The following is a 16,088-nucleotide window of genomic DNA, read 5'->3' as shown; positions in this document are numbered from 1 at the left end:
ACAGGCAAAAGAAAGAACATATTAATAACACTACCACAGCAAGGGCATGCCTTCTGTAGCCCACTCAGATACCCTTTCTAGTCTCTCAATATGCTCTACCCTGGTTGCAGGGTCTCTTTCTAGGTGAAAGAGAGACTTTTAGTTTCAAATATTCTCGCAAGCTTAAAAAATTTTTCCAATTAACTAGTGATACTGGAAATTAAGAACTTTTAAAAAACCTTGATTCAAAAAAAAGTTTTTTTAAGGGCCCTTATTTTTCAAAACCAAAATTAAGCAGTTTTTAAGGACCGTGGAAACCCTGTTTTTCTCAACTTATGGAATCGGAAGATATCAAAATAAAAAATCAATGAAAAAACGCTTTGTGTGCCATAATAAAAAAACGCATATTTAAATTAAATAAGTAGGCAATAATGAGACAATGACAGATTTTAATTAGAATTATTTAGGTAAACTACATCAAAAATTGTTTTTTCTTAATAAGACTGCACACTGAATTTTAAAAAGTTTTTCAAAAATGTCTCATAGATATTATTTTTATCATATTTTACGGTTGTTCGACCAAGCGAATCCAGTAAGAAACCCGTTTAAAGAAAAGGGGGAAGAAAAAGCTAAAAGAAAAAGTGTAAGTAAATATTTCTTTTACGACATATTTAAAGTTGAATTCTATCAATAAGTTTCACTATACAACACTTGGTTCTAATTTATAGCATTAAAATGTTTATTTAAAACCGCATTTTTATAAAATCTGTTGCTAAAGAAAGTATTCAAATTTTGTAATAACAAAATATTCAGCGCTTAACCTATTACGGTTTCTTTTTAGGAAAGACAGACTATTTTTAGAAACGACAGACGGTCCTAAAATCGCAAATCGTAAGATTATGCTTTCAGAAATGAATTTTTCGAATTTTTTATAGCTCGCATTAAATAATTTGTTAATAATTTAAACTTTTTTATTTTTAAATTTTAATCAAAAAAAGTCTTCAGCAGTGTCCAAGCATGATCCGCGAAACCCTAGGGTACCGTGGAAGATTTATAAAGGGATTCCGAGAGTTAGGACATTAGTTTTAACCAGTAATCTTTGGAATCTTTAATTATAGTTAGATACAATCAATAATCCGTTATTTATTTCATATTTCGATTACCCTTATGAAATTATTTAAAGAAAAATGCCATTGAAAAAGAAATGGATAATCGTTTTTTAAAAATTATTTTTTTTTCTAATAACAATAGATTGTATAAATGAAAAGATCATGCATTTATAAAATTTCCATTATTACTTTCCCTCACGCTTTTCAAATGAAAGTAAAATTACTAAATTCGTTAATAAAGAAATATGATTCCCAAATAACGATCTTCAATATTCACAGCAGTTCGTTTTAACTTTTCAAAGAAAACCTTGTTTTTGCTTTTTTTAAAAATTCATTTTCAGCTATAAGCGTACAAAACATCTAAAACAAATTTATAACTAGACTGGATACAGCTTCGTAACTTCGAATTTTAATGTTTTTTATTTCAATACATTCGCAATTGTCTTTATTTACTTTATCAAGTAAGTTGGGGTTCTACCGAAAGAAGGTTAATCAATAAGGGTTCCATTGCCGAAAAGAATTTTGCACCGCTATCCTTGAACAACACAAGCTAATTATACCAGGGCTCGAAAAACAGCCCGTCCATCCGTCCTCGCCGGTCAAAAATTTCCCGCGGACAACGAATTTCTCGAATCAGACGTTCGCGCGAATGGCCATTTTCCCGTTAATGTTCGTGATACACTTTCAATTTTTGTTATCTTACAAGAGTCTAGCGCCTCACTTCTAAAATGACCCTCTAATCTAGAAATCCCGTACAGCAACATACTGCGCATGGTGGATTGATGTTTTTTCCGTCTGGGAGTACTGCAGCAGTTGAAAGGGACTTTTCAGCAATGAACTTACAAAAAAACACATTACGTAAGCGTTAAACGCAATTCAAGAACATCCACCTAAATGGTAAACTTCTTTCAGATTTCTGTGCAGAAACCTCTGTAAATCATAGGCTTTATTGTGGTACTGGCAAACGTCATATTTGATTCATTTAAAAAACTCAGTACCCTCGAATAAATTGACATTACAGATAACTTGACCTTTGTCATTTAAATTATTTCATAAAAGAAATACTAGGTTTTACTATTAGTTACCTAGTATTTCTTTTATTACTGTATAATGTAATCCTAGTAGCTACTAATTCATTGTGTTATTTATATAAATGTTTGTAATAAATAAGAAGAAGAAAAAATATTTTTATTTATTTAGAAGGGACGGGTTAGATTCAAATGAGGACGGGTACATTGTTGGACAAGCCATCCTCGGGGACGGGTAAAATTTCTGAGTTTCTTCAAGCCCCGAATTATACACATGTGAGGTATATATATATATATATATATATATATAATTTAACTTTTGTTTATTACAAATTCCTTTGACTCTTTAGTGTAGCAAAGATTTTTTACATATCAAATCGTAAAGAAAAGAAATCTATAAAAATAAAAATCTGTCAATTTTCTTTTCTATTGTATTTTTTTCATGTTGCAGGCCATTTAATTTTTACATTATGACATGTCATTTCCCTTTCTTTAGAGGACGCTTATAGAGCAGAAGAAACTTTTCATCGCAATTTCTTTCATCTCCTTAAGTAATTAAAAATTTAAAGTGCAGATAAAGTGGTTTCAGGCAAACCCAGAGTAAGTCACGAGGTTTCAAATACTGAAAATAAATTTTCAAAACATCAAAATGAAAACAAACTAAAAAAACGTCAATAGAGCACAAATGAAAGTACGTAAATGGGCGTGCTAACACGTGTTTGTCTCTTCTTCTCTACCTTCATTTGACGTTTTGACACTGAGGAAGGTTCTTGTTTATATAATTGTAACTGTAGTATATCAATTTATGTATTTTCATTATGTATATACACGTTGTTTTTTGCTTTAGTCTAACATAGCACAAAGATCACCCTATCCTTTGTTGTATATGAGAAGATTACTTAGATTTACGCAATTGGGGGAAGTTCTCTTCCAATAATTTGTTTGCATTTTGATATTTTAAATTTCCTTTTCAGCGATTGTAACTTCGTGACTTACTCTATGTTTGCTTTGTTAATTTTAAATTAGTTATGGATGTGAAACAGAATTTCATAAAAACTTTATCCATTCTTTATTATTATGCTTTCAAAATTTCATTTCTAAACCTCGTGTTATACTTAGTGGGTGCACACGGAACTCTTTTGGTTTTCGATAAAATTAAACAAACAAAACTTCGAATAAAGTCTTAAAAAAAAAAACGGTGATGGGGAAATTTATAAACAAAAGACGGCACAATTATTTATTAAGTATTCTATTACAAATTCAGCCTGTCAAACATTATTTCAAATTTAAGTGTAACAAACTTCCGGCAGAATCCCACGAAAAAAAATTTTGATACTCATTCATTGCATAATAAATCAAATCCCTTTTGTCATTATGACCTTGAAATCACACTAGGTCGTATAAAATCCAAATCATTAGGTAACTAGCAACCCTCAACTATTGTGTCTGCGAACCATCGCCTCTTCCCATCAAATGACACACCATCAACAAGACAAATGACAGGCATCAGAACAAACTCTTGCATTGTATTTTTTGGCTGTAAAACACCCATAAAATAATGGTCATACGCTTTGGACAATTCCATGCTTCAATCTTATAGTCTGGTGCACAGAGGTAATAAAAGAAATTGTCTTAAAAAAATAACAAGAGGTTTGAAGAGACCATCTGCGTCTCATGAGAAAGAAAATGGCGCACTGTAGTCGAACTTGTTCCATATTACATAAGCCAATAACTGCCATAAAAAAAAAACATTAGTGATTTGCGGGATACATTGAGAATGTCTTTATTATCTAAAAAATGTGGAATATTACTTTGTTTAATGGTCTTTCTTAAGCAGTAAAATTCAAACATTTATGGAATTTGCCATTTTATACGAAGAAAATACATAAAAATTCAGATATTCTTGCAAATTGTAATTGATCAGCTACATTTGAAGACAAGTGAGACAAAAACTTATAAGTAGAGGGTGCTAAGGATGGTATTTTGTTCGAAGTTTCTAAATAAAAGGACATAAATGAAATGAATGAATGCGTACATCTTTAGAAGACAGGTATTTGGCAGACTAGTTGGTAGCTGAAGACGTTTAATAATAAATGTTTTACTTTAATTATTTAATAGAGATAGCGATGTAATCAGTTCAATTTTCAGTTGAAGAATTGGGACGATTAGTCTTTTGGTGAATAAAACAAAGCTTATCATCGTTATAGCAAAATCATACAAAGATGTTATTTTATGAATATGTAAATTCAAGAATTGAATTTTATTAGTTTCTGTTGCTTAAATTCTTTACAACTATTAAATTCTTTACAGCAGACAAAATAAAAAAAAATTATAATAATAAATATTTGTCCAAATGGCAAAGTTGTAACAAATCTGCCATCATCGATGAAGATCCGTGTTAGATAAAAATATCCAGGGAATATATAAAAATGGTAAAGTTTGCATAAACACAAACCAAACCTGCTCTTTATGAAGTGTGAAAGTGATAGTTTAAGGTCAAAAAAAGATTAAGGCGCCAATCACTCCGTCTAACCTAGACACAAATAAAGTTTATTAAGATTCACCGAGTATTAATTGACTATCGGTCAGTGATAGCCACATGCAGGAGTTGTCTTATAATTGATACTAGGAGGCTCCGCCCCCTGCTCGCTAACGCTCGCCAACCCCCGAGAATTGCTACGCAATCCTATGTGGTTCACGCCGTGAACCATGGCTCGCTGCGCTCGCTCGCCAATGAACACAATGTTCTAGCACAAAGACATAATATATTATCATCAAAGACATAGTATTTTATCATCAAAGACATAGTATTGTACTTATGTAGAAGAATTCTACCAATGTTCTTATTGGCTTTTAAAAAAGTATATTAGCTATTTAGATTGTACATGGTGAAAAAATCAAAACATTAGCTAAATAAGAAACATATTAGCAAAATAAATTATCAAATATTGCTTCACTAATATTCTGCATTTTAAAGCGTGAAAATTCAATGCATAAATAAACGCGAAATATAAAAAAATTCAATGCATTCAATACAAACACTTAAACGTTTTTTAGACGTTTAGGTAGCTCCCAGTAGAAAAATATCAATTCAACAGCGGCCTTTTAAAGCATTCTCACTTCAATTAATTAATTAATTCCTAATTGAGTTTAAATTAAATATTGTCATGTTTTTAGTGCATGAATCTGAATTGAACAACCTGATAATGCTCACTCTGGTTATTGTTATCTGGTTGCTCACTACGTGCTCTTGCGCGCCGAATCCAATCAATTAAAAATGAAAACTGTTGCCAGAGCGAGAAAAGAAATATCATCGGTTTTATTGATACATACATACGTACGTATTAGCGTTTTATATAATATAGATTAATGCATTACAGTGTTCGTAGCGTTTTTAAAAAGTGCTTAAAGGTACTTATCTTCGATTTTCGTTTTTAAAAGCCCTTACAGCTGCTTTAAAAAAGCGCATAATTTTCCCTTTTCCAAAATAATAAGATTTTTTTTCTTCAACGTATCAATTTTCTCTACGAATTAAGCAAAGGTTTTCCCATTGTATTATTCAACTTTGTCACAATTCGTTCAACTTTTTCACAACCCATTTCGGCGTACCGTAGGTCCGTAGTGTATGAAAGCACAAATCATTTCATTTCATATGTTGTGGGTCTGCAAAAGCTGCACTATGCTGGATTTGATGGTTCTTGCACTCTCATGTGCAACTCTGCTGCATTTTGCAAGAGATTCGGGATTTCAGGATTAATTTTCTGCCTTCCTGAAATCGAATCGATAAATCTCAAATTTTTGCTGATCATGAGGACCAACTACACATAGCTAAATTTTTTCCTGAGTAGCAAAATAATTTGTTTCGGTCAATTTCAGAGCTGGTGTAGCGCCATCATCCACCAGCAAGCCAATGACTTTCTCGTGCTGTTCTATTTATAGATGAGTACCATACTCCTTGAACTTGACTAATTCGTAATTACGTATTTTCATTTGGGTTCAGAGCAGTCAACAAATACTGAGCTTCATCACTTCAAAATTTCCATCGCCTTTTTATCCATTTAATTTTACTAAAGATAAGTAATTGATTTTTTAAATCGTAGGACTTTTTCCCTGAGGGAGGTCCGCTAATTACATACGTTTTTAAACTTTTATTCTACTTATATGACCTTTTTTCTTATTACTTTTATTATTGTATTATTATTTTTAAAATTTCCATTGCTCTTAAGTTACTTTATGAAAAAAACTCAATAAAATTTCGAGGCAGGATTTTGAAAAAGAATGAAGTTAAGGGTTTTTTCACTATTTTAACATTTTGCGAATGTAGTAAAAAATCTTATGTTATTACGATTTGTTATTCCAAAAAAATATAATTCATCTTTTAATAATTTCATTTAAAAATGATTGAAAAAAATTCAATAATCTAAGATTTGCATAATATTTTGGATGTAAGGACCATATAATAATTTACTTTTGACAAAAATGTTTAGCTCCAATATGTATTATGTTTACACTTCAAAATAATTAAGAAAAATTTCAAACGTTTCATTAAAAAAATACTGAACCAAGTTACGTATAATAAAAATTTAATAATAAAAAAATAATAAAAATTTAATAGGGGCCGTTCACTTACTTAATTCGTAATATGAATTTTTAAGATTTTCTTAGTTTGCTGAATTCTTTGCATATCTTTATAAATTTAGTATGATTAATAATATTACTCTTGTTAATGTTTTTTTTAACTCGCTTTCATTAATAACACTTATTTAAATAAAAGTTAAACTAATTATAATTTCAAATTAAAACTAATTTTTTACATAATTAAATAAATAAATATTAATTTTAAAAAAAGGAATAAACGACTCTATATTTAACACATTTAAAATTGTGCATAAGTTATTATTATGGTGGCTAATATAATAATAATAAAAAAAAAGAGTTCTTAGTCAGAAACTAGTTATTATCATGCTTATGTAAAGTCCTTGAAAATGTTTTTACATTTTTGCTCATTTTATGTGTTTTTCATATTTAAAAACTTATCCATAATTGATTTCATAAACTGAAGAAATTAAAATAATGACTCACTGCTTCTCTTAGATCTAAATAACTGCTAATTAGTTAATTTTAAAAATTATTGCTTGGAAGATTTTACTTTCGTTTAACGCAAAAAATGACAACGGTTATTTAAGCTGTGTAGTTCATAACCTTTTTAAAATGCTAAAAATAAATTTTTTCACTTATTTTGACCTAAATTAATAAAAAAATATGTTAAATAAAAATTCTGCGTCAAAGGGTTAACAATATAAGTCTTTTTTTTTCAAACAAAAAATTTATAAATATTAAAAAAATTTAGACATTAACGATTCCTAATTTCAAAGGCGTACACAGAAATAAAAGTCTAAAGAATTAAATTATGAATTTGAGTTAATATTTCTAAAACACAGTTTTATGCCTGCAACATTTAGCAAATTAGAATGTTTTTAAGAACTGTTTGCCTGCGTATTCGTTACAAAATCCTCTCTCCCAGAGAACTCTTCCAGTTTTTCTTTATAATAAAAATTTTAAATTAAAAAATAAAAGTGTATTTCCATGAGCAATTATTTTTACACGAGTAAATATTATTATTTATTTATTTCACTCCATAGAAATCACCACAGTACATTAACAGACAAAATATGCAGAAATGCAATAAGAATGTTTTATAGGCTAGATAAGTTTTGCTTAAAATGTCCGTAATAAGTCAAACGATCATATTTAAAATATTCACATGGGAAAATAATTTTCTCAAATTTGCTAATAAATTATAACTAAAAAAACCAAAATAATCAAAAACTGCTTTAATACAAGAACTTAATGAATCTTCTCACAGATAGGATACAAAAGTAGCAATCAATCATAAAATAAGAATTTTGAAAACATCGAAATATTTTATACTGATGCTAAAAAGAGGGTTTTATTACCATTAATCATAACTTCTGGATACAATCCATTTAATATCAGAAAAGTGATACATTATTTTATTTATAGCGTACTGAATATCTTTGAACAATTTATTCCTTTCTTTTAAACTACTCATTCTTCGCATAAAATTCAGTAGGAATTTATTTCTTTTTATACTACTACTATGACGGACTCGTAAAAAAATGTATACATTTTGTTTCGTATATGTACCAGATTTGAGTATTTGATTCATGTCAGAATTTTTAAAAACATTTTTAAGAGACTTACTCAAGCATATATTTCAGTATCTTTTCATTAACGAAGCGTAATTGCCCACTTTGAAATTTTTTTATTAAAAATGTTCATTATTTTGAAAAAGAAATTCTAACTCTTAAAACTGAAATCAGAAAAAAAATATTTATCTACTTCATTTAAATTCATACAAACTCAAGTTCTTATTTTTTACTTTATAACCGTCGTTGAACAGCCGACCCAAATCTGGGTTTACGACTACTTACTCTGTAGCCTTGTAATTTTGAACCAATCCAGAAGACAAGAAAACTCTAGGATCAGTACCCTCAGAGGTATGATTTGTTATGGAAACATGGAGGACTCGACAAATTTAACGTGTATCAGTCACCATTTACTACACGGGGAGTCTTCGGTCGGAGGGGATCGAACCAACGACTTCTTTCCTACCAGGAAACTCAAGTTTGTTAGTTCAATAAATATTCAGATCTAACTTTTTTTTTAAAAGTTTTTCGAGAAATAACTAATTAACTTCTTTTAAATACAGCAGCACAGCCAAGGGAAGGGTCAGGAGTTAAAACATGCACCACTAATCATACATTATTAAAAATTATATCAGTAACAGATCGATCGCAACGAACGTTTGATTTCTAAGCAACTATTTCAAGGTTATACGAAACGCACTAAAGAAGCAATAATGTAAAATAAATACTATAAAAATAAAAGTATGATTTCTTTTCCTCTATCTTATCTCCTGAAATTATGATTCTTGGTTTCGCTCATTTTATCGATCATTTTAGAACAAACCCGCACAACAAACATTTAGGTTGTGGCTCGAGTAGACTGCATATAAATCTTACTATTTAATTATTTAGTATACTTTAAAAAAAAAAAAAATTAGAATGAAGCGCTACTTATTAAATTCCTGAGTGATTATATAATTCAATTGTTGTTTTTTCTGGTATATTATTATACTGATACTATTAATCCCAACACTATTATTTTCTTGAATTTTTTTCGGTTTGGGGCAAATTTAGTTGTAATATGGCCCGCAACACAGTTAAAGTTGTGCAGGGGTGTGTGTAGGTGTGTTATAGTATCAGTCCATGAAATATTTTTATATTTATACATTTTTATTCATGCATGTTTCATTTTATACAGGCATTTTATATCTAATTAATCGGCATTGAACAGCCGATCTAATTCTAAGTTTGCGACTACAGGGTGCGTAGCCAAATTATTCAACAAAAAATAAGCACCTTTTAAGCACTCAAAAATATTTTTAAGCAGTTTAAAAGATATCATAATTAGGCAGGGTTGGAAAGTTTTAGACAATTGACAGTTTTATCATGTCAAAAAAAAAAAAAAAAAAAAAAAAAAAAAAAAAAAAAAAAAAAAATTTTGNAATCATGAAATTTTGAATCATGTAAAACGAATGGTGTTTTCATACACTACGGACTGACAATACGCCGAAATAGATTGGGGTTGAATTAATTGAGAAAACGTTGAATAGAACAATGTGAACTGTGTCTTTTTGCATAATTCGTAGCGAAAATCAGCATGGTATAGGAAAAATCTAATTTTAAAAAAGGGAAAATTAAGCACTTTTCAAAAACACCCAATGAAAAAAACACCTTTAAGGGCTTTTTAAAAAACGAAAATCGGAAATAAACACCTTAAAGCACTTTTTAAAAACGACTCTGGACTATCAATGTTCAACTCCGTAGCCTTGTAATTTTGAACCCAACCCAGAAGACAAATTAACTCATGGATCGTGCATTGGGACAAACGATTATTTTTAATTGAAGGAGAATTATTTGATGGTATAGATCCGCCTTTGCGTTACAAGGTGAGGAAACCACGAGACTACCTCACAGTTAGTCCGACAGCAAGGGGATTCTAACCCAACCAATATTTTACGCCAGCACTATGGTCGGTGACAGCCGGGAGCATAGTTTGTATTAACCAGCCACCGTTGGGATTCGAACCTGGATCACCTCATTAAGAGGAGACCGCTTTATTGCCTGAGCCAGCCCGGCACCAAAAACAAAATATTCAGTAATTTAAAACTACTGCTATACAGAGCGCAAAACAAATAAAGGAGCTGTGTTGATATTTTTTGATTTAATTATTCGATTTTCGCGCACTGAAGAGCAATGTTAAAAGAAAAGAAATCAATAAAAATCTGTAGATTTTCTTTTCAAATGTATGTCATTTCTTTTTTCATTTCGCTGGTCATTTAATTTTCATACTATATTTTATTTTCCTTTCTTAAGAGGACGCTATACCACAGGAAAAACTCTTCATGGCAATTATCTTTCACTTCCATAAGTAATTAAAAACTTAAGATTAGAAAAGGTGACTTCACAGCCATACCAAAAGTTAGCTATGAAGTTTCATACTAAAAAAAAAAAAAAAAGACTTCAATGCGAACAATTAATGAGAAATCACTAAGGACTACATTGTGAGAAAGTTCTCCACTAGTTTTCTCGCATTTTGATAATTTAAAACTTTTTTTCTTCAACATTTAAAATCTCATGGCTTACTCTAAGTATATCTGAATTCACTTATCCTTAAACTTTTAATTTTAGAAATGGAATTATGAAATAGAATTCGCGAAAATAGTTTCTCCCGCAGTGTAGCGTCCTTTTATTTGATTTGTGGAGAGGATAATTTAAATTACGAAATCGGAAACAAAAGTGTTTCAATGAACATACCTTTCTTTCGACAAATTTTTCCTTTTCTTTGTAATTTTAAAAGACAAAATTAACAATTTCTAAATTAAAAAATTTTTATTTTTAAATGTCTATCTTTTATTGGAAACAATTCGGACCGATTCTGCCGACACTCAAAATTGCAAAGCTAAAAATGATGTTAAAAAAATTTATGTACCTAAATAAATTTCGCCCAATAAAAAATTCAAATTCATTCAATAAAAACTCAAAAAATAATAAATAATCTTAATAAATTAAAATCAAATTATCATTGTACCTACATGTTTCACAATTGTGTGCAAATTTATTTTAATTGCTTCAATAAAAAAAAATAAACCTGAAATAAATTACAAAAATTCGAATCTACCGAAAAATAGGTTTATCCAAGGAAGATACGTTCATATGTCTACTTTCGAAACTATAAACTCAAGGATATTCAAGGTTAAATGCGTAAAAATTCAATCACTACATCAAAATGTTATAAGGCGTTCGATTTTTTTTTTCTTTTTGTGCACTGAATAGTGATTCTATTGAAAATTTATGGAAATTATAATTACTTATCAACTTTAAAACTTCCCCCCAAAAAATTCTCCAGCTGTACCACAGCCTAAATAATATTTTCTTTATTTAAAAAATACAAAAGCCTTTTCACTTCATCTTTAATTTTTTATGACTTCATTATTCAATATTTAAGTAACATATATTATTTTATACAATTATGGAATGCTTCGAAATCCATAATCAATATAGAAGGAAAAAAGTACATACTATGAAATGGCTTGACACTTTCATATAAAATTTTATTATTGGTGCGTGTTTAAATATGAAACAATATGTAAAACCTGCATTTTTATACTTAAAATTTTTCCTTGCTCCGAAAAGGAAGGAAAAAAAAAAGAAAATTATACCTTCATCAACAATTTTAAACTTAAAAATGCATAATAAAAATCTGCTGACTTGGTACGCTTAGTGATATTTTTTTCATAATTATAGCTAATTCGTAATTTTTATTAAGATTAAATTTATACAATGAATTCTACTTTACTATATTATGGGACAAGTTAAGTTTTTTTTCCCTCCCAAACATACAATACATCCTTTATAAATGAACCTACACCATTTTAATATTATTTTGATTAAATGTCTAATCTAATTAAATATACTTCATATCAGCTATTGAAACAAACTAGAAAATATATAGATTTTATTAACCAAATATACAGGATTTGAAGAAAATTGGTAGTAAAAAAGTTATTTAATATGGTAAAAAAAAAAATATTAAAACCATGGTGATAAGAAAAATGATATATAAAATGTTGTGTATCCTGAATAACCATCAAACAAAAATTTGAATATATATATATATTATTAGCAAATCATAATACAAATTAAGTGTTAAAAACACTAGTATAAAAAATAATACACCCTAAATATTGTTAAAATAAAGTTTTAAAGTTTATATGTTAAATAAAGTTAGTATGTCTACTAAGTTTTTGTCAAGTTAAAATTTACATGAAATTTTTATTAAGATTAATTTTACAATAAATTTTACTGCCATTTAACGAATGGGAAAGAAAGAGTTAAAGATTTTCTTCCTCAAAAATAAAACATACCCTATCCTACATGAATATACCTACATAATTTTAATTTTCTTAACTAGAAGCTTAATTTAGTTATATATATATAGATAGATATATAACAACAATTGTAAAGAGAAGCAATAAAACATGTTAATTCCAATCCAAACTATTTTAAAAACTAGAAAACATACAAATATTATAAATTGAATATAGAAGTATTTTATCAAATCATTCATAATAATAATGATAAAACTTTTGAACCAAGTAAAAGAAGAAGAAAAAAAGAGAAAGAAAATCTTGGTCCACAATAGTAAGAACCCTGGCACACAGCAGGAAAATTAATAAAAAACATTGTACCCTTAAATATTACCTAACACTCAATTTAAAAATTAGAAAAAGCAGCACAACATTTGCTTAACATACTTTAGAGTAAGTATTAAAAACATCTAATATAAAAAACAATTCTTTGTTTAATTAGCAGAATTTTTTTAAAAAAGATTTTCTTAATATCTTCAACTGTCAAACTGTCATATTATTTTAGAATACTTAAAGCAGCCTCATTCTTTATTTTTTTCAAGTATAATTAAAATACTTATTTTTTTAAAAAAAGAAAAAATTAACTGCTCTACAAATGATTTAATTGTAGAAATATACTAAGTATCATGTTGAAGATTACTATAAAAGATATTCACATTGTAAAGTTGTTTATTATTAAATAAACCAAATATATATATAGATATATATACATATACATGTCTCTATCTGTTCTTTCAGTCTTGATATTAAAACTACCAGAATATTTTTTGAAATGTTTAAGATAATATTTCATTCAACTTGTTAAGAAAAAACAATAGCCATTTGTTTTAAATTTTCTCAAAACACAACTATGAGTAACATCAATTGTAAACTATTAAAAAACTCAGCTTAAGTAACTTAACAAATTTAAAAAAAAATCAGTAGGTACATATCGGAAGATCTAAAAAAAACATCTAATTTAGAGGAGTTATACATGTACAAACTGAATAACTTTCTTCTGTAAGTAATATATTTATGCAACAACCATACAAATTCAATAGCTTAAAGAGTAAAAGAAAAGATTTATTTCAGATGCATCAATTAAAAATGACTAAATATTCATTAATCACAGGTTTTATAAATATCTAATTTCAGAGGTGCTTACTTTTATTGTTTAAAAAACATATACTTAATATAACACAAATTAGAACAGGAGAGAATAAATTATTTAAAAGCAAAACAAATTATGTAAGTAATATATTTATGCTAAAATCAATAAATTCAATAGCTTATGTGAGAGAAAAAAAGATCTGTTTTAGTAACAATTAAAAATGACTAAGTAATTGATCACTGGTACTATAAATATCTAACTTTAGAGGAGTTTAATTTATAGTTAAAAAACATATACTTTGTGGTGAGAATATAAACTATTAAAGAGCAATGTAAAAAATTGCTGTTTTTGCTTTCATTTAATAAAAAAGGGTATGATTCTATTTAAAAAGTTTTCTTACATGGCAGAAAACATTAAAATTTGTTAATAAAAGAAGTGTCCACTCGTAAAGATATTTAATATAAATTACACGCTTTTTTTTTCATTTTGAAAGTTATAACAATTTTTAAATTATGAAATGCATTCATAAAAAGTACAATGGAAAATAAATTTTAATAACTAAAATAAAGCTATATATTTCACAACTCATTAATCATACAATTCCCATAAACAATCAAGGAAAGGAAAATACGAAACAATTCATTGATAAACAAACAAAAATGAATGTTGTTAAGGGTAAATGTAAGAGGAAACGTCAATGATAAATAATTTTAAAAAGAGAAACAAGAGAAAACGAAAATGCAACTTTAAATTATCTACAATGTTGAAAGATAAAAAAAGATAGAATTACTCACACTGGTTATGAAGATAAGATATCTTTGAGAGCAAGAAATAAATAACAGGAATCTTATTTACTCCAGTGACAGATTATCAACAATAGCACATGGTCACAACAACCGGTGTTAATCAATCCACAGGCGGTTTCTTTCTAGATTCTAGTCTACATGTTTTCATTCTGCCGGAAAGAGAATCAAGTTAATCCGACAACACACTTGTATAACAGGAAAAATAAACTTATAGATGGCGCTACCAACAAAAAGAACGCAGTTTTTCCTAACGTGACAAGAACCAATCTGATCCGATTTCTCTGCATATGCGTTCAAAGAAGAAGTGAATTCTCGTACTGGCGATCGCGATGGCACAGAGCGGGACTCTCTATCTATGGCAACACTTCATATGCATTTACCATTAGTCTGTGGACAATCATAGTATAAGGAAGTATACGTTACTTTCTATCTTGATTTTCAAACAGATTAAAAACTTTTAAGTTTACAAACTATATGGAACTCAAAACAAAACTGCATCAAACATAGTTATTAAAGAAAGTATCGTGGAAATTTTATAAAATATTTTTGACAGTTAAATAGGAAAAATGTTGTGATCGGAGGGAAAATATGATAGTACATTGCCATGGATGGTTCACCACGTAAATCTACGCACAAATGGTGCCTAGAGGTTGAAATTCATCATAAGACTTCCGGGTTACTGTTACTTGGTTTTTTCGCCAAAAGCTTGAAAAGCGTGCCATTCAATATAATTATGCTTGTAGTGTTTCAATGTAACGCAGTCTTCATATTTAATTTTCAACGGAACAAACAGCAAATGAACTCGGGAGACTCCACAAGCTTGCAATGGAGCTACCCAAAAAAATAACAAAGGATGCTGTTTTGCACAAAAGTTCCCAAATAAGGGATAAGACTCAAAACATGGCAAACCTTAAACTTTATTTATGTTGTGATATTAATTTTCTTAAATTTGCTTTAGACTCACGACCAAATAGAATTTATAAATTACGGAAAACTCTCATGAATGATAAAATTGTGTGTAAATTTAAATTCAAATCATAATAATAAAACTTCCTAGAATATTAAGCCTGTTCACAAATCCTCTCATAAGCATAACATAAGCGTAGGGATGCACCAGAAACTCGCTTTTTTGGCAGTCTTGATGCCGTGTAACATCATACATTAGTGTTAGCATGTTATTTAAGCAGCGAGATTAAGTCCATTATGCAAATTATCGTCTAGGTTTAAATTGTGAAGTTCGTACATTGTTGGCAATTCCTTACTTTGTCCAATTCTAACTCTGAAGCAAGATTGGAATTTTTGTAAAAATCAATCAGTTGTAGTTGTAGTTAATTTACGTCGCACTAGAGCTGCACAATGGGCTATTAGCGACGGTCTGGGAAACATCATGATCCGAAGGCATGCCATCACAATTTTGATCCTCTGCAGAGGGGATGGCACCCCCGCTTCGGTAGCCCGACGACCTGCACGCGAAGTCGAGCACGTAAAAATCAATCAAGAAATAGATTTTCTCAAAGCCACCCGCGCCCGCGAGATTCCAACTCACGATCTCCTGCTTAC

At 28.9% G+C, this 16,088-nt stretch overlaps 1 protein-coding gene across 2 annotated transcripts in view; it reads right to left on the bottom strand.

Moving 5' to 3' along the window:
• LOC107447835 (band 3 anion transport protein) overlaps positions 1-14,694 on the bottom strand; it is a 102,421-nt gene extending 87,727 nt beyond the window's left edge. For both annotated transcript variants that reach the window (XM_071183180.1, XM_043041229.2), the window contains exon 1: positions 14,517-14,694. The gene's annotated coding sequence lies outside the window, so the exon portion shown is untranslated. The remainder of the gene's footprint in view (positions 1-14,516) is intronic.
• Positions 14,695-16,088: the final 1,394 nt, after the last annotated feature.

Source organism: Parasteatoda tepidariorum, chromosome 7 (assembly GCF_043381705.1).
Source record: "Parasteatoda tepidariorum isolate YZ-2023 chromosome 7, CAS_Ptep_4.0, whole genome shotgun sequence".
NCBI lineage: Eukaryota > Metazoa > Arthropoda > Arachnida > Araneae > Theridiidae > Parasteatoda > Parasteatoda tepidariorum.
This window is presented reverse-complemented; position numbering and strand designations above follow the sequence as displayed.